Source organism: Taudactylus pleione, unplaced genomic scaffold (assembly GCF_031769625.1).
Source record: "Taudactylus pleione unplaced genomic scaffold, aTauple2 ptg000041l, whole genome shotgun sequence".
Classification (NCBI taxonomy): domain Eukaryota; kingdom Metazoa; phylum Chordata; class Amphibia; order Anura; family Myobatrachidae; genus Taudactylus; species Taudactylus pleione.
This window is the reverse complement of record NW_028284443.1, coordinates 57282683-57301848: the sequence shown is the minus strand read 5'-3', so window position 1 is coordinate 57301848 and position 19166 is coordinate 57282683. Positions and strand designations below refer to the sequence as shown.

The following is a 19166-nucleotide window of genomic DNA, read 5'->3' as shown; positions in this document are numbered from 1 at the left end:
TCTTCCTAAATCAATGCAATGTCCAAAATCCTTATGAATAAGAACAAGGTGGCACTCCAAGTCACAATGTAGAAAAGTTCTGTATTTAAATCATCATAGTGACAATACAAACATCATCGACAATTCAAGGTCCTAAGACTTTTTCTTCAGCATGTATCACTATCATTGTAACAAACAATCAATCATTACCTTATATACACAAAATGCCACAGCTTTTCCCCACAATGCACTGTCCCAGGAAGAGGAGGCGGGACCTCCATGTCCCTGAAACCCATGATGCCTGAGCTTCATCCTCTCCTCCGGGCAGCACGGTGCTAGGGGAAGGATAACACACTGATATGAATACAGTGGATATGAAGGACCATGTTAAAAAATAGCATGGAAAACACTGCAACATAAAAAGGAAAAATACATGTATTTAAAAACAATGGATGGTATACCTTAGTACTCAATCTAAGTATAATATATTAATTAATATTGCATACAAAAAATATCCTTAAGGGTATGTTTTGTTAGGCAACCTTTAACCCTATAGCTTATATTATTATTAATGCATTCTAGTGCACACTCAGAACTGCAATTATTCCTAATCAGCATAAAGAGTCATAATAATAAATGGCTAAGATACCGCAACTTGTCCAAACAAATCCTGAAACTACCATGTCTTACCCTCTATATTGCTTAAACAACAAAACACTTACAGAAATACATTTAACGCTATCATCTCATTGAGCCCCATAGGCACATTTGTGTCCAGTCTATGTATCCAGCGGGATTCACACTGGCTCAATTTCTTGCCACAATCACCCCCCCCCTGATATCTTTCGGGACGTGTTCTATTATTTTGTATTTCAGAGATGCTAATGTGTGTTGCGCATTTCCCAGAGCAAAGGCCACTGCCGTAGGTGCTGAAGTAACTCTAGCAGATCTATACATCTGAGACTTCGGAAGGGCTTTTTTAAAAGATTTAAAGTTGGTGGATGACAACTGCTAAAATGTAGCAGAGTATTACGGTCTGTTTGTTTGTTAAAGACCTCAATGCAAATTTTACCCTCACAGATCCTAACCTTTACATCAAGGTAATTGATTTCCAAAGTACTATGATTGTACAAAAATTTTACTGGATTTCCTTGAATATTGATGGCCTCAATGACCTCAATGGGCCTGCTCTCACTACCTGTCCATAGGAGAAACAGATTGTCTATATACCTGGTATATAGCATTATGTGCCTGGAAATGCTGGGATCCAAGAAGAAAAATTGCTGCTCTTTTTCGAACATAAAGACATCGGCGTACGATGGGACCACATTGGACCCCATCACACAGCCGGTGTACTGTTAAAATAAAATTATTATTGTGAAGAAAATAATGTTTTGTCAAAGTTAACTCCAGCAATTCCAGGAACAAATCCACACCCTGGTCGACAAAAGCATTTGCCTGTAAAAAAGACCTTGCATAGAATTGAATCCCAAATTATGGGGAATGATGGTAGACAAATTCTTTACATCAAGAGTACACAAAATGGTAGTATCCTTTAGAAAGATTGGCTGACGCATAACTAATGGCTGCAACAAAAAATCTAAAAACTGTGAAATAGGTTGCAACAAGGAGTGCTTGGCAGATATAATGGGTCTGCCCAGCGGATCTCTAGCATCTTTGTGCACCGTAGGAATGGTGTACATCATAGGTACCAATGGGAAATCATTTGTTAATGCATCAGATTATTTTTCATTAATTAATTTATTCTGTACGGCTGTAGTCAAAATATGGTCCAGGGCTTTCTTATATTCAATGGAAGGGTCCTGAGAGAGGCATCTATAGGTGCTGGCATCAGCAAGTTGTCAACCAGTCTCCGCAAAGTATTTAGTAGTGTCCATTATAACAATACCCCCGCCCTTATCGGCAGGGCGTATTACTATAGCTTTACTTTTAGCAAGATTCTGTAGTCAACTTTGATCCGTCGTCCAATGCCTCTTTAAAAACTTTCTCACGTCTTCTTGATGAATCTGCTACTAAATTTGACAAAGGGTCTCAAAATCAATATCACAATTTGTCGCATGAACAGAAAAAAGTTTTGCAGAATCTTGCTATAAGTGAAGATATAGTAATAAGCCGATAAGGGCGAGGGCATTGTTATAATGGACACTACTAAATACCTTGCGGAGATTGGTTGACAACTTGCTGGTGCCAGCAGATATGGATGCCTCTCTCAGGACACTTCCATGGAGTATAAGAAAGCCCTGGACCATATTTTGACTACAGAATAAATTAATTAATAAAAAATTATATGATGCATTAACAAATGATTTCCCATTGGTACCTGTGATGTACACCATTCCTAAGGTGCACAAAGATGCTAGAGATCCGCCGGGCAGACCCATTATATCTTGAGTGGATCCTTGTTACTCCTGTTGGTACCATTTTGTGTACTCTTGATGTAAAGAATTTGTATACAGTACCTACCATCATTCCCCATAATTTGGCATTCAATTCTATGTGAGGTTTTTTACAGGGGAATGATTTTGTCGACCTGGATGTGGATTTGTTCCTGGAATTGATGGAGTTCACTTTGACAAGAAAAAAATTTCTTCACAATAATAAAAAATATTTTACAGTGCACCTGCTGTGCGATGGGGTCCAATGTGGTCCCACCGTACGCCGATGTCTTTATGTTCGAACAAGAGCAGCAATTTTTCTTCTTGGATCCCAGCATTTCCAGGCACATAATGCTATATACCAGGTCCATAAATATTGGGACATTGACAGAATTTTCATATTTTGGCCTCTATTCACAACCACAATGGCTTTGAAATGAAACAAACAAGATGTGCTTTAACTGCAGACTTTCAAATTTCATTTGAGGGTAATTACATCCAAATCAGGTGAACGGTGTAGGAATTACAACGGTTTCTATATGTGCCTCCCACTTTTTAAGGGGCCAAAAGTAATGGGACAAACTAAACAATACTAAATCTAACTCACTTTTTAATACTTTGTTGCAAATCCTTTGCAGGCAATTACAGCCTGAAGTCCGGAACACATAGACATCACCAGACGCTGGGTTTCATCCCTGGTGATGCTCTGCCAGGCCTCTACTGCAAATGTCTTTAGTTCCTGCTTGTTCTTGGGGCATTTTCCCTTCAGTTTTGTCTTCATCAAGTGAAATACATGCTCAATCGGATTCATGTCAGGGGATTGACTTGGCCATTGCATAACATTCCACTTTTTAGCCTTAGAAAACTCTTTGGTTGTTTTTGCAGTATGCTTCGGGTCATTGTCCATCTGCGCTGTGAAGCGCCGTCCAATGAGTTCTTAAGCATTTGACTGAATATGAGCATATAATATTGCCTGAAACACTTCAGAATTCATTCTGCTGCTTTTGTCAGCACATCAATAAATACAAGGGAATCAGTTCCATTGGCAGCCATACATGCCCACGCCATGACACTACCACCACCATGCTTCACTGACGAGTTGGTATGTTTTTGGATCATGAGCAGTTCCTTTCCTTCTCCATACTCTTCTCTTCCCATCACTCTGGTACAAGTTGATCTTTGTCTCATCTGTCCATAGGATGTTGTTCCAGAACTGTAATGGCTATTTTAGATGTTGTTTGGCAAACACTAATCTGGTCTTCCTGTTTTATTGGCTCACCAATGGTTTACATCTTGTGGTGAACCCTCTATATTCACTCTTGTGAAGTCTTCTCTTGATTGTTGACTTTGACACATATACACCTACCTCCTGGAGAGTGTTCTTGATTTGGCCAACTGTTGTGAAGGGGTTTTTCTTCACCAGGGAAATAATTCTTCTGTCATCCACCACAGTTGTTTTCCGTGATCTTCCGGGTCTTTTGGTGTTGCTGAGCTCTCCGATGCATTCCTTCTTTTTAAGAGTGTTCCAAACAGTTGATTTGGCCACACCTAATGTTTGTGCTATCTCTCTGATGGGTTCGTTTTGATTTTTCAGCCTAATGATGGCTTGCTTCACTGATAGTGACAGCTCTTTGGATCTCATATTGAGAGTCGACAGCAACTGATTCCAAATGCAAATGTCACACATAGAATCAACTCCAGACCTTTTACCTGCTTAATTGATAATGAAATAATGAGGGAATAGCCCACACCTATCCATTAAATAGCTTTTGAGTTGATAGTCCCATTACTTTTGGCCCCTTAAAAAGTGGGAGGCACATATAGAAACCGTTGTAATTCCTACACTGTTCACCTGATTTGGATGTAATTACCCTCAAATGAAATCTGAAAGTCTGCTGTTAAAGCTCATCTTGTTTGTTTCATTTCAAAGCCATTGCGGTGGTGAATAGAGGCCAAAATATGAAAATTCTGTCAATGTCCCAATATTTATGCACCTGACTGTAGATGATCTGTTTCTCCTATGGATAGGTAGTGAGAGCAGGCTCATTGAGGTCATTGAGGCCATCAATATTCGAGAAAAACCAGTAAAATTTTTGTACAGTCATAGTACTTCGAAAATCAATTACCTTGAAGTAAAGGTTAGGATTTGTGAGGGTAAAATTTGCACTTAGATCTTTCACAAATAAACAGACCGAAATACATTTTAGCCATTGTCATCCATCATCTTTAAAAAAAGCCCTTCCGAAGTCTCAGATGTATAGATCTGCTAGAGTTACTTCAGCACCTATGGCAGTAGCCTCTGCTCTGGATCAGGTGTCTCAACAATTCTCAGAGCGAGCTTATCCTGTGAGTATTCTTAAAGATGCTAAGGAACAAGTGCTAAAGAGCCCTCGTGCAGATCTTTTGAGTCAGCAAAGGTCAGGGTCCAAAACCAACAAAATTCCATTTGTGTCAGAATACACTATGGCCAGTCAGGTGCTTTCTAGAGCTACACGAGCATTGTGGCCAATTGTATCCGGTGATCGTGATTTACCATTTTTTTCAAATAAAGATATCATGCCATGTTACAAAAGAGGGCGTAACCTTAGAGACATTTTGGTAAAATCTAGAATCACGACAACCTCTAAGGTATCCAATGCACCTTTTTCTTTTCAAGCAAAGAAACCTGGGTGCTACAAGTGTGCTTCTTGCATTACTTGTAGGTACTTGGAACCTGGTAGCAATTTCAACCATATGAAATAAGACATATTTTAACTTGTCTAACACAATACATAGTCTACATTATTATGTGCCCATGTGGCTCTATTACGTGGGCCAAACAATTTGCACGTTTAGGGAAAAGATGGGGCTCAGCCATCAGGACAGCACTGGAGGGACGTGAGAACGATCAGCCTGTTGCACGTCATTTTAAAAATGTGCAACACACATTAGCACCTCTGAAATACAAAATAATAGACCACGTCCCTAAAGATATCAGGGGGGGGTGATCGTGGCAAGAAATTGAGCCAGTGTGAATCCCGATGAATACATAGACTGGACACAAATGCGCCTAGGGGGCTCAATGAGATGATAGCATTAAATGTATTTCTCTAAGTGCTATGTTACTTTAAGCAATATAGAGGATGTCATGTTAGTTTCAGGATTGGTTTGGACAAGTTGCGGTATCTTAGCCATTTATTATTATGACTCTTTTTGCTGATTAGGAATATTTGCAGTGCTGAGTGTGCACTAGAATGCATTAATAATAATATAAGCTATAGGGTTAAAGGTTGCCTAGCAACATACCCTTAAGGATATTTTTGTATGTAATATTAATTAATATATTATACTTAGATTGAGTATTAAGGTATGCCACCCATTGTTTTTAAATACATGTATTTTCCCTTTTTATGTTGCACTGTTTTCCATGCTATTTTTTTAACATGGTCCTTCATATCCACTGTATTCATATCAGTGTGTTATCCTTCCCCTAGCACAGCGCTGCCTGGAGGAGAGGATGAAGCTCAGGCATCACGGGTAGCTATGCAACCGTGTGTGTCATCACCCGCGTCACTTCCGGTTTTCGGAGACATGGAGGTCCCGCCTCCTCTTCCTTGGACAGGGCATCACCGTGAGAAGCTATGGCGTTTTGTGTATATAAGGTAAGACACCTGCACTCTTTATGTTTGATTGTTTGTTACACTGATAGTGATACATGCCGAAGAAAAAGTCTTAGGACGTTGAAACGTTGATGATATTTGTTTTGTCACTACGATGATCTGTTTGTGTTGTCACTATGATGATTTAAGTACAACACTTTCTCTACATTGTGACTTGGAGTGCCACCTTGTTCTTATTCATAAAGACTTTGGATATAGATATATATATATATAGAAATAAAGCCGGCACTCCACAGGTTAAATGAAATACTGGTGCCTGGGTGCCATCTGATGGTCTAAACAGGCCAAAATGTATACATGCAATAAACAGCAGCACTCACAGGACTTGCAAAGAAGACTCCAGACTCCCAAGGTCAAGTTCAACGTTTCAGTCAAACGACTTTTATCAAGAACCATAGAACAATGAAAAGGTACATACCTATATACCAGCATACATCCCATAGTGACAAAACGTGTAGCCTGCCCAGCGACTCCCGCCGGATGAAATGACATCATCAAAGTGGGACCCGCCTCCTCTTGATGATGCGGCCATCAGACGCATTGTTGCCATAGTGATGCTCCACAACAACGGAGCTCACTACGTGCAGGCGTCAGGCCGATCATGTGACCAGCCCCTCAGCTGACCAGTAAGGTCCGTTTACTGTGTGTCAGACGGGGGTGGTAACAGAGAATATAGCGCATGCAGTGAACGGTAACTAAGGAAACCAATGTAAACAGCGCTGCGAAAAAAACGGCACAATTAGATGCAATGAAATAAACAAACTGCATGCTCCCCTATGTGTTGAAGCGGGTACCTGGGCAGGCTATAATCATGTGTGAAAAACGAAGTGGTGTTACCATGACAATAGGTGCTCATGAACAATAGTGGTGAAAATAAAAATATGAAATAGTGAACATAGTACTCACAATAAAGCGGCAATGAACCTGTGCACACATTTTTACATATACATAAACTGAAAAAACTATAAACTCTGGAAACACCAGGTAAGGATGACAAAGAGATCTGAAATCCATGTACTGTGGAAAGTAATCTACTGACTAAGTAAATCAAAGTAGGCTATGCATATGCAAAACATATGGCTCAATGAGTCTAGATGCAAAAAACAAAGAGAAGTTAGAAGTGACCGCTGAAACCATGAGTTCATCAAATGAACACCATGTTAAAAATGCTTACAATATACATTGTGTATCTCCCAATGTCAAGGTTTTACTAATATGCCCCATATGACATGTCAAAGAGCAATAGTGAGTCAAAATCCATCAGGTCTTACGAAAAGAATGAATGTCCATACCACACCAGTGGTAGCTATTCAACCTGTGAAGAGAATATATAATTAATCCCTCCAACAAAAATAATAATAAGGTAAAGAAATCTGTATTCAATGTGGATAAAGAGAAGAAGACAGAAAAAAGAACAACCTAAGTAAAGAGACAGAAAATATTCGATGGATGGAACAGATGTGAGACGACTAAGGATCTCAGTATGTTACAGCACCAGGTATTCCATGGAGGTCTCCCATCCAAGTACTAACCTGGCCTACACTGCTTAGCTTCCAAGATCTGACGGTATAAGGCGTATCCAGTGTAGTATGACTGTAACAAAAATGTATGCAATCCAGATTATTAAGTCCTTAATCACTCTGAACCTACCATCTAAGATCATAGGGAAATGAGAAAAGAACAAAACATAGAAAGAAGATAAATAAACAAAGAGAAGAATGAGGAATTGGAAAAAACCGAAACAGATTGTAAAACCATCTAAGAAAGAACAAGGGATAATGGGTAATAAATGCCCAGTAAGTGGTTGCAGGGTCAATAGACTCTGACAAATGATGAATATGGTCTCATTTTCAAAAGAAACATGAGAAAGATAATTGTTCATTGAGTCCATGAATCCAGTGTTCATCTTATGGATCCAAAACACCTCACGTTGTAGAAGTTTCTTTTCACGGTTACCTCCCCTTTTGTTGGGTGGAATATGGTCGATGAATTTGTATACCAAACTCGATAAAGGATATCTTGAATTCTTAAAATGGCGAGCCACCGGCTGATCGATTTCTTTAACTTCCAGGGCCTGTCTTATGGCAGATCTGTGTTGAGCCATTCTGGTTTTGGCTGTGCATGTAGTTTTTCCAATGTAGACCAGACTGCAAGGACATCGGATCATATATATAATGTATTTGGAGGAACATGTTAAAACATGATTTATTGGTATGCGTTTCCCTGAGTGAGGATGTGCGACATCCGGACCTGTCTCTAAAAAGCTGCAAGTGGTACAACCTGTGCACCGGTAACATCCGGGTTTTTTAGCCAGAAAATGCTGTTCACTTTTGCGCGGACCATAATTTACATCATTATGGACTAGCCAATCTTTCAAGTTCCTACCACGTTTATATCCAAGCATAATTCTGGAATTCCTCAATGGTTTAATAGTCATCAGTGTTGATGATGGGCCAAAGGCGTTTTGAAGTAGAATTGATAAATTTACTGGCGATGTTATGTTGGTTAATGAATAACATGGTGTTCGTACTTTTCGATGTGGAAACATTAAGTACAGAAGTCTGTTTATTGCGTTCAATAGCTCTCTGTTTAGCTAAATGAAGATCTTTCTGTTTGTATCCACGTTGCATGAATTTTACAATCATGTTGTCAATTTCTTTGTCTGCAAGCTGTGGATCACTTGTGATTCTGAGTGCTCTTAGGAATTGTGAATATGGAAGACTCCTTTTGAGTGAAGTAGGGTGATGGCTTTGTGCATGCAATAAAGTATTGCTATCTGTTGGTTTATGATAGACGGATGTACTAAATTGAGAACCCGACCAATCAATGTTGATATCCAAGTAGTGCACATTGCTGGAACTTTGTTCAAACGTGAACGTGATGTGGTTATGCATGGAGTTTATATGAGTCATGGCATTAATAAAATCTGTTTCAGTTCCTGACCATAGGACCATAATGTCGTCGATGTAACGGATGTAAAACACCAATGACTTGTTGAACTCAGGATTATTCAAAAAAAGTTCCTTCTCTACAGAAAACATGTATACATTGGCCAAAGATGGAGCTACATGCGAGCCCATAGCGCAGCTTTTCTTCTGCAAGAAAAATTTATTGTCGAATAAGAAGTAATTGTTGTTCAAAGTCTGTTTCAAAAGACATATGTAGAAATCAATGTTTGGTCCATGATAATCCTGATGTGACTTCAAAAAAGATTCCATGCAATCACATCCATCTTGTTGTGGAATGCTTGTGCATAACGAGTTTACGTCTATAGTACATAGAAGTAAATCCTGTGGAAGATCGTTTAAATTGCGAAGTTTTTCCAATAGTGAATTAGAATCTTTTAAAAAGGTGGGTTCCTTACCAATTAACGGTTGTACATAGAAATCTAAAAATTGTGATATCTTACTGTACAGGCTGTCCCTGGCCGAGATGATGGGACGACCAGGGGGTGCAGATAAAGACTTGTGTATTTTTGGTAATGTGTAGAGTAAAGGAGTAATGGGTTTATCAACTGTAAGAAATTGCATGGTATCTTTAGTAATAATGCCATTCAAAAGTGCTTGTGCAAGGCAGTCATCTAGTTCTTTTTTGAATTTCAACACTGGATCAGAACCTAAGGGTAAATATGTCTCCGTGTCGCCTAATTGGCGATAAATTTCTTTTATGTACTGTTGTTTGTCTTGAATAACGATAGCTCCCCCTTTATCTGCAGACCGAATAATGATAGAGTCATCATTACTCAGAGAGATAAGGGCTTGGTATTCGTTTTTGGTAAGATTATGCTGTATGGAGTGCCTGTCTTTGTACTGTGTGGAAACTTCATAATCCAACAATCTAATAAAGCTTTTGATGGAAGCATTAATAGAGGCAGGATCAAAAGATGATGTGGTTCTGAAAGGAGTGGTGTCAGTAGATGGTAAAGTGACATCTGACTTACTAAAAAATTCTTTGAGTTTGAGACTTCTATTCAATCTCCACATTATTATTATTATTTTTGTTGGAGAGATTAATTATATATTCTCTTCACAGGTTGAATAGCTACCACTGGTGTGGTATGGACATTCATTCTTTTCGTAAGACCTGATGGATTTTGACTCACTATTGCTCTTTGACATGTCATATGGGGCATATTAGTAAAACCTTGACATTGGGAGATACACAATGTATATTGTAAGCATTTTTAACATGGTGTTCATTTGATGAACTCATGGTTTCAGCGGTCACTTCTAACTTCTCTTTGTTTTTTGCATCTAGACTCATTGAGCCATATGTTTTGCATATGCACAGCCTACTTTGATTTACATAGTCAGTAGATTACTTTCCACAGTACATGGATTTCAGATCTCTTTGTCATCCTTACCTGGTGTTTCCAGAGTTTATAGTTTTTTCAGTTTATGAATATGTAAAAATGTGTGCACAGGTTCATTGCCGCTTTATTGTGAGTACTATGTTCACTATTTCATATTTTTATTGTCACCACTATTGTTCATGAGCACCTATTGTCATGGTAACACCACTTCGTTTTTCACACATGATTATAGCCTGCCCAGGCACCCGCTTCAACACATAGGGGAGCATGCAGTTTGTTTATTTCATTGCATCTAATTGTGCCGTTTTTTTCGCAGCGCTGTTTACATTGGTTTCCTTAGTTACCGTTCACTGTATGCGCTATATTCTCTGTTACCACCCCCGTCTGACACACAGTAAACGGACCTTACTGGTCAGCTGAGGGGCTGGTCACATGATCGGCCTGACGCCTGCACGTAGTGAGCTCCGTTGTTGTGGAGCATCACTATGGCAACAATGCGTCTGATGGCCGCATCATCAAGAGGAGGCGGGTCCCGCTTTGATGACGTCATTTCATCCGGCGGGAGTCGCTGGGCAGGCTACACGTTTTGTCACTATGGGATGTATGCTGGTATATAGGTATGTACCTTTTCATTGTTCTATGGTTCTTGATAAAAGTCGTTTGACTGAAACGTTGAACTTGACCTTGGGAGTCTGGAGTCTTCTTTGCAAGTCCTGTGAGTGCCGCTGTTTATTGCATGTATATATATATATATATATATATATATATGTGCCAAATATTCTGTCAAATCTGGCAATTTGGAGAGCACAAGGTTAGTCATTATTGAAATAACAAATCTGTGGAGTATATGAAGGTTATGGTGGTGTGAGTCTTGGCTTATATTGCCAACTTGACTATGCAGTGCTGGGAGTCACAAAGTTACATAAATATAATAACAAATAATCAAATACTCCTGATTGAGAATTGCAGTCTATAGCAGCCTAACCTGGCACCAAATGGGTAAAGATGAAGTTTGTTTGAACCTACTTGAAAGTAGTAGCATGAAGCTGAGGAGAGGAACTCTGATGTGTTACTTGTTATTATTTCCTTGGCAGTGGAGAAATACAGCTGATATTTACAGCTCTCCCTGCAGACACCTTCATTTCAGCTCCATGACAATAAGTTACTACCAAGCTAAACCCTTTGCAGCTCTGTTATTAAATGTCTTTCAAAACAGCTTGCGACCTCTAATTACATTATAATGGGCACCTGCAAAGAAAACGAGTCCCTTCTCATCATAATGGTGTTTGTTTGTATATGTTCCATGTGGTTACATATTATTCAGCACTTTAGTGAGAAGTGCTGTATGCACTGATTACATGTCATGGCCTGGCATCATGGAGTCTCTGGCAGATCGACTGTTTTTCTTCTTTTCAGGTACATTCAAGTAAATGTGTATTATATCATATATTGTACAATAAACAGCAATGTCTCTGTGCACCTGTTGTTGTAGATTATGGAGACTGAACAAGATTGTTTCCATCTATATTATTTATGTAACCCATAGCTTGGTTATGCCAAATATTTTTTTTTCATTCATTTGTATTAAATTATTTTTAATACCAACTAATCGTTTTAAAATACTGGACATGATATGTATTTCTCTAATTCATTATGCAAGTGAAATTAAGCCTTCCTCCCTCCCAGTCACCCCCCAGAAATGCCAGGGGCAAATGCAGAACTTTTAGGGGATGGAGTTCCGTGTGTGGCTGGCTGACTTCAAGTCTGCATTCTACCTGTCAGCCACAGAACCTGTGTTTTATATATATATATATATATATATATATATTATACACACACATACATCTACACACACACATATATATATATATATATATATATATATATAAAAACACGTATACAATATGTCTATTATATATATATATATACAAAGTGAGACCCACAGCATACACTGAGCATACACACAGCATACATACACACATATAGCTTACTTACACATAACATACTTACATACACACACACACACATAGCATGCACACACAACATACATACAAACACACATATAGCATACATATACATAGCATACCTACACACACATAGCAGCTTGTCCTTTGATGTGAGGGCTCTGCTGCTAGCTGCGGACCTCCTCCATGACCCTAGGTGCAATGCTGCTGGGTGGCCGTGATCCTTGCTCCATCTCTCTCGATCCTTTTGTGGCGCTCTGCACGGTCACTGCCGGTTCAGCTGTCAGTGCTTCCGCGTCAGGTGGTATGAAAACACTGACTGCTGAATGAGCAGTGGCTGGGCTGCTCCGATCGTGTGTGGCCAGCGGCTGGTGCAAAGATGGAGACAAAGCTGTCTCTGTCTCTGAAAAAAGAATTGTCTGTCATGGGGGGTTTCTGGGTACTAGTTTTTTCACACATGCACAGTTGCAATAATTGCTCAGCATCAACATTGCATGTGGCTTGCGTGCAACTCAGAATTATACCCCTTGTGGGAGATTAAAGCACTGCAACATTCATGACAGGTCCCATGTTATACCAGCGGCATAGCCAGCTTTCTATATGTGGAGGAGCAAAGATGTAAAAATACTGTAGGTGTTTAAACATTTAAATATCAACATGTAAATACATTATTTGCTAAATTACAGGGGAAGTGGATGCTGCAACTGCACCCCCTTTTGGCTACACCACTAGTTGCAACTGTACCACATTTTTGCATCTTAAAGTTTTTTCCCTGTACATATGTTACTGACTGGAGACCAAATTTCATATAATATGGCAGGCAGAATATCTGCAAGCTGACATTTTATCTAGGCAACTTCTCTAAGCCAGCATTCTAGATTCTGCTGAACCCCTGACTGTTTCTAGGTGTATTGATCCCTGCATTGAGGACTACTATCTGTTTGGCTATTCAACCATGGTATACAGATGACTACCATTCATGCTCTTGATCCATGACTTGCAGATGACTACCACTCATGCTCTTGATCCATGATTTACAGATGACTACCACTCATGCTCTTGATCCATGACATACAGATGACTACCACTCATGCTATTGATCAGTGGGTTACAGATGACTACCACTCATGCTCTTTATCCATGACTTACAGATGACTATCACTCTTGCTCTTGATCCATAACTTACTGAAAACTACCACTCATGCTCTTTATCCATGACTTATATATGACTACCACTCATGCTCTTGATCCATGACTTAGAGATGGCTACCACTCATGCTCTTAATCCATGACTTACAGATGACTACAACTCATGCTCTTGATCCATGACTTACTGATGACTACCACTCATGCTCTTGCTTCATGACTTACAGGTGATTACCACTCATGCTCTTTATCCATGATTGGAGATGACTACCACTCATGCTTCTGATTCATGACTTAGAGATGACTACCACTCATGCTCTTGATCCATGATTTACAGATGACTACCACTCATGCTCTTGATCCATGATATACAGATGACTACCACTCATGCTCTTGATCAGTGGCTTACAGATGACTGCCACTCATGCTCTTGATCCATGACTTACAGATGACTATCTCTCTGGCTCTTGATTACTGACTTCAGATGACTAACTCTCTGGCTCGTAACTCCTAGCTTGGACTAGTATTTTTCTGACACTGGATATCTGGCTTTTGTTTGGACATTCCCATTTGTCTGACTTCCTGGAATTAATTGTCATAATTAAAGGTACAGATTTTTTATGAAATTATTTTTTCTCAGTCATTCTTACAATCCTCTCCTGCTATTGGAATACACCACTTAATATTTCTTAGCACAAATACCAAGATCTGACAGGTTTCTAGCAAAGACAAACTGTACATATATATATTGTCCTATATTAAAAAAGACAATATGGAGGAACACACTTTAAACCTATTCTTAACATTATATAAGGCAAAATAATCCCTGCACCAATCTGTCACCAACATGAGCAATTCAGTGGAAACTACACACATTTTGTGGTCCCACTGAAATCAAGGCATTTGTGGGTATGCTTTAAGCGAAAAGAACATACTATTTAAATCATGCAAGGAAATTCATGTATAAGAATGATATGTATTTGGAATGCTTTGGACAGTGAGCTTTAATATAATTTGGAACAACATGTTTATAATATACTAAATTACATAAAAAATTACTATGGACTTTCCCCCCACTGCCTCCGGCTTTACCTCTGGTTTAGTAGTGCTCCTTGAATTGGCTGTAGGTGTAGTCTCATGATGATTATTACTGCATATATGACAACCTCACCAAACATTATTCACTTGTTCCCTAAAGATTTCTATGTAAGAGATGCCATCAAATTGAGACAAATATCTGAATGAGGTTCTCAATACACACTGAAAAAAAATGCAAATGTCAATCTACTACATCAAGATTAACTTCACTTAGGTGGACACAAATGTTGAAAGAGGAGTGTGCTACTGTACAGACTCCAGTGTTCCTGCCCCTCAAGGGAGGCTTCATGTCCTGTTCCAAGATGGCTGCCATGATCACTACTGATCTTGCCCTTACTGTGAAGAGTGACATGGTGGGAAACAGTAGCCCCCTACTTAGCTCCTAGAGAAAACCTGGTCATACCTGCTCTAAAGCTGGTCAAGCATTCTGCACCACTACCCACAAGAAGCAGGTGAGCTGTTTGAAAATCTGCATTGCTCAAGATCCACTCCATCACCAGTGTGCATGTAACAGTGAGTACTGCTGTACTGCTATCTATCAATAAACTAATACCACTGGTTTGGTAACTGGGCTGTTCATAGTTTGAGTAATCGTTTGGTGTGTGCCTATATAACTCTGCAGTATCAAGAACTGCACACACACAAACAATTTCCAACAACAAATAGTCCAGTTCTCAAACAGTGAATTTATCTCTTTCACTGGTATTTGCCTGCAAATAATTTTCCAGAACTATCACTGTCCAGGGTAAAACAGCTGGATAAAGCAGCACCCTGAGCTCCAGCTAGTGAGAGAGCTCATTTTAAAGCAGCTGAGCAGTTTTATAGATCAATTAGTCAACCTTTGGATCACTAGATACAGGTAACTGACTCGGTAAAAAATATAAAGGCTGCTCTAGTATGTATTGCCAAAGTAATCCATAATTCTTAGAACATCATATATAACAATAAAAATAATGTACTTCATGTGGGAACAACAAAAATGAAATGGAAAAAGAGACTATAGGAATAATCACAATACTTTGATAATAAATTATGATGAGTAGTGTTACTAACTACTTAATGAATCATCAAAATACACATTTTCAGGGCATAAAGAACAAAGAATGTAAAGAATAAGCATCCTAGGCATGAAAAAAAACTGAAATGATTTTTGAGTACTTGTTATCCATCTGCAGAGAATCAAATGTTTAATGAATACTCATGCCCTCTAAGTCTGTTTAATATATTTTTATTTTATGCTCTAAAATTACACTGGCTCTCTACAGTTCACAAATAGAATTATCTCCATTGCCCTCCTTATGACATTAGCACTCCTACGTCTACATATAGTTGACAATGATACTCATGAGTTTTATTGTTATCTATGAAGTTATATGAGTGTCCAACTTTGGACTTGTATATTTTCTTTTCTATTATTTTTCCCCTTGTGGATTTAGGGGCATATGTATCAAAGCTTGATGTGAGATAAAATTGTGAAATATATATCATCAACCAATCAGCTCCAAACTATCATTTCTTAAACACAGCCTGCAAAATGTAAGTTAGAAGCTGATTGGTTAGTGATATATATCTCACAATTTTATCTCACATCAAGCTTTGATACATATGCCCCTAAGACTGCTTGGATCACCAGTGCAAAATGTTGTTGTGCCATTCCCTTATGGATATGTGTTATAATATCTGTGTTATGGTTTTATATTTACTATGTGTTTGGATTGTTATTGGCATGTGTAGGGTTTGCTCTGTATATATTATGGACTTTGTTAAGCCTAGCTGAGGTACTGATTATAATGGTGTCTCTGTGTATGGGTATATTTGCAGCATACTGTGATCATCATAATGAAGCTTTGGAACACCAAAATGCTAGGTAACATGCTGCTGTTGGAACTTGATTCTCACATGCAACACACACTCCCACCACCCAAATATACACAGTTGGTGTAGCCTGGGACACACCTCCACACCACAAACCACTCATACACACATATTAATAAAGACTATTCATGCTAGGATATACCCAAACAGACATGGTACACAAAAACACTTACACACACTCAGAGACCAATACAAAGTAAAAGAGGATAGATTGTATGACCATGTGTATTATACCTTCCATGCTATAGTTATAGGTATAGTATGTGTCCATACTGTGATCCATATTTATTTTCAAGCAATGCAGCTTCATCTGCAACCAAGTTGAGTGTGACTGAAACAGCCCCTCAGTGCTGACAGAGAGAAATAACATAAAGATGCTTCTTAAGGTGTCTTATTTTAGTTGAACTATTATTGATACAGTAAATATGCCCGCAAATGTTCTTTGGCTTCTCAAGCTATCATAAGCAATTTATTTGCAAATTTTTAGTAATTACTGCTCCATATGGCTGAAGATAGTACTTAAAGTACTGAAACGTTCCTTTATTTCCCTGGTGGTCTGTGTGGTTTTTTATAAGGGAGTGCTGCACCTTAGCTGCATATTCAATCCTTTTGTGCAAGCACCGCTGCAGGATATGTACCGTTTTATGGAGTACCGGACCTCTTGAACTGTATATATTTATGATCCTACGGTCGAATTTAAAGTCCAGTTGGACAGAATTTTGCAACAAGCGAAAAATGAAGATATTATATCTGTGGATTTATTGCAAGCATTAACAGTTGATTTTCCAATTGTTCCATTGTTTTATGTGATCCCCAAAATTCATAAATCCCTGGAGAATCCTCCGGGACGGCCCATAATATCGGCTAGGGGATCATTATTCTATCCAATAGCGGTATATCTTGATTCTTTTTTGAATAGCTGTGTACAGCAGATTCCATCGTATTTAAAGGACACTACGGCTTTGTTGCAGGTTTTACAGCAGATGGGTACACCTCCCACTGATCTCATCTTGTGTAGTGCAGATGTGAGCAGTCTATACACCTGCATCCCACATGATGCAGGTGTGGAGGCTGTCAGAATCCTAATTACAGATAATTTGCAATATGCAGGTCCCCCTATTGAGTTGTTCATTCGATTACTAGAATTAGTTCTTACAAGAAACTATTTTTTTCATGATGGCAAGTATTATATTCAAACATCGGGATGTGCCATGGGGTCGCCCGTGGCAAAATCCTATGCCAATGCCTTCATGTATTCGATTGAACAAAAATTGTTGTATAATCAGGGGATCTTACGTGCTGAGATAACATTGTATCTTCGTTACATAGATGATCTATTAATTTTTTGGATAGACACTAAGACATCTTTGATGGCACTGTTGGATGAGCATAAAGCGTCCCAGAGTGTGGTCAAGTTAACTTACACCATCAGTGAAGACTCCATTCATTTCTTAGATGTTAATATCTCTAAGCATCAGTTGGGGTTTAATACAGCATTATATACCAAAAGCACTGATAGAAATACCCTATTGATACATGAGAGCTTTCACCCATTGGCACAGCGTAAAGGACTTCCATACTCTCAATTCTTAAGAGTGAAGCGTATAACCTCAGATGCTAGTATGTTAGAACCAGCATTAGATGCTATGTTAGATAAATTTATAGCACGAGGTTATGATAGAAAAGAATTAATATTCTTAAAGAATAAGGTTATGAACATGTCGCGTGAAGAGACCTTGGTGGGTAAAACTAAACTTCAAAGAAGTCAACCCACCAATTTGATGCCTTGGGTGAACAGATACAGCTCGGTTAGTAATAAGGTCACCAGTAAGGTAAAGCAATGGTGGCCTATTGTGCAAACTGACCCGGATTTACCTTCTTTATCTAATTTAAAACTTCTCCCTAGTTATACCAGAGGAAAGAACATCAGGGATCAAGTTGTAAAATTAGACATCACGGGTCTTGATAAAAGTTGTACAACACACTTTTTGAGCAAAAAACCGGGCTGTTATCGGTGCTTAGGATGTGTGACATGTCGGTCATTATCTATTGGGTCCACATTTTGTCATCCACACACTGGTAGAAGAATTAAAATCAGACATGTAGTTACATGTACTACTTCATATGTGGTGTATTTACTTACGTGTCCATGCGGATTGGCATATGTGGGCAAAACACAGTGTCAATTCAGAGAGCGCATGGCACAGCACCATAGTGCCATACGTCAGGCGATTGAATTGGGCACTAGTGAGCAACCTGTAGCAAGGCACTGTGCTCAATTCAAGCATAATGTAGCTAGCATGAGAGCAATCATTATAGATCATGTACCTAACAGCAAACGTGGGGGAAATAGAGCTAAGATTCTTTTACATAGAGAAAGCCGCTGGATTTATGAGTTAGGCACTTTAGCACCCAAAGGTCTTAATGAAACTCTGGGTTTACAGTGTTTTTTGTAATATCTTTAATATGTTTGTTCAAATTTTCAACTACTGAGCATCTAATCCTACATGTGTCTCAGCATGACATCATTTGAATAATTAGTCAATGTCTACGATTATTTGTTGTTTGTTCAACATAGTTGTATCATTTATCGATGTCTTATGGTTCCATATAGTAGATATAGTAGTACTGTATACATTGAGTCTCATAGTTAATGTTACCCAGTTCTGCAGCTAACTTTTAACACTGTTTCATTTTTGTATGTAGCATCTTAGTTGCTTGGCAACGGAGAGGCAGG

The 19166-nt window shown here is 38.8% G+C and overlaps 1 pseudogene; it reads right to left on the bottom strand.

Moving 5' to 3' along the window:
• Positions 1–7517: 7517 nt before the first annotated feature.
• Positions 7518–7635, bottom strand: LOC148538203 (5S ribosomal RNA; annotated as a pseudogene).
• Between the last annotated feature and the right edge of the window lie 11531 nt (positions 7636–19166).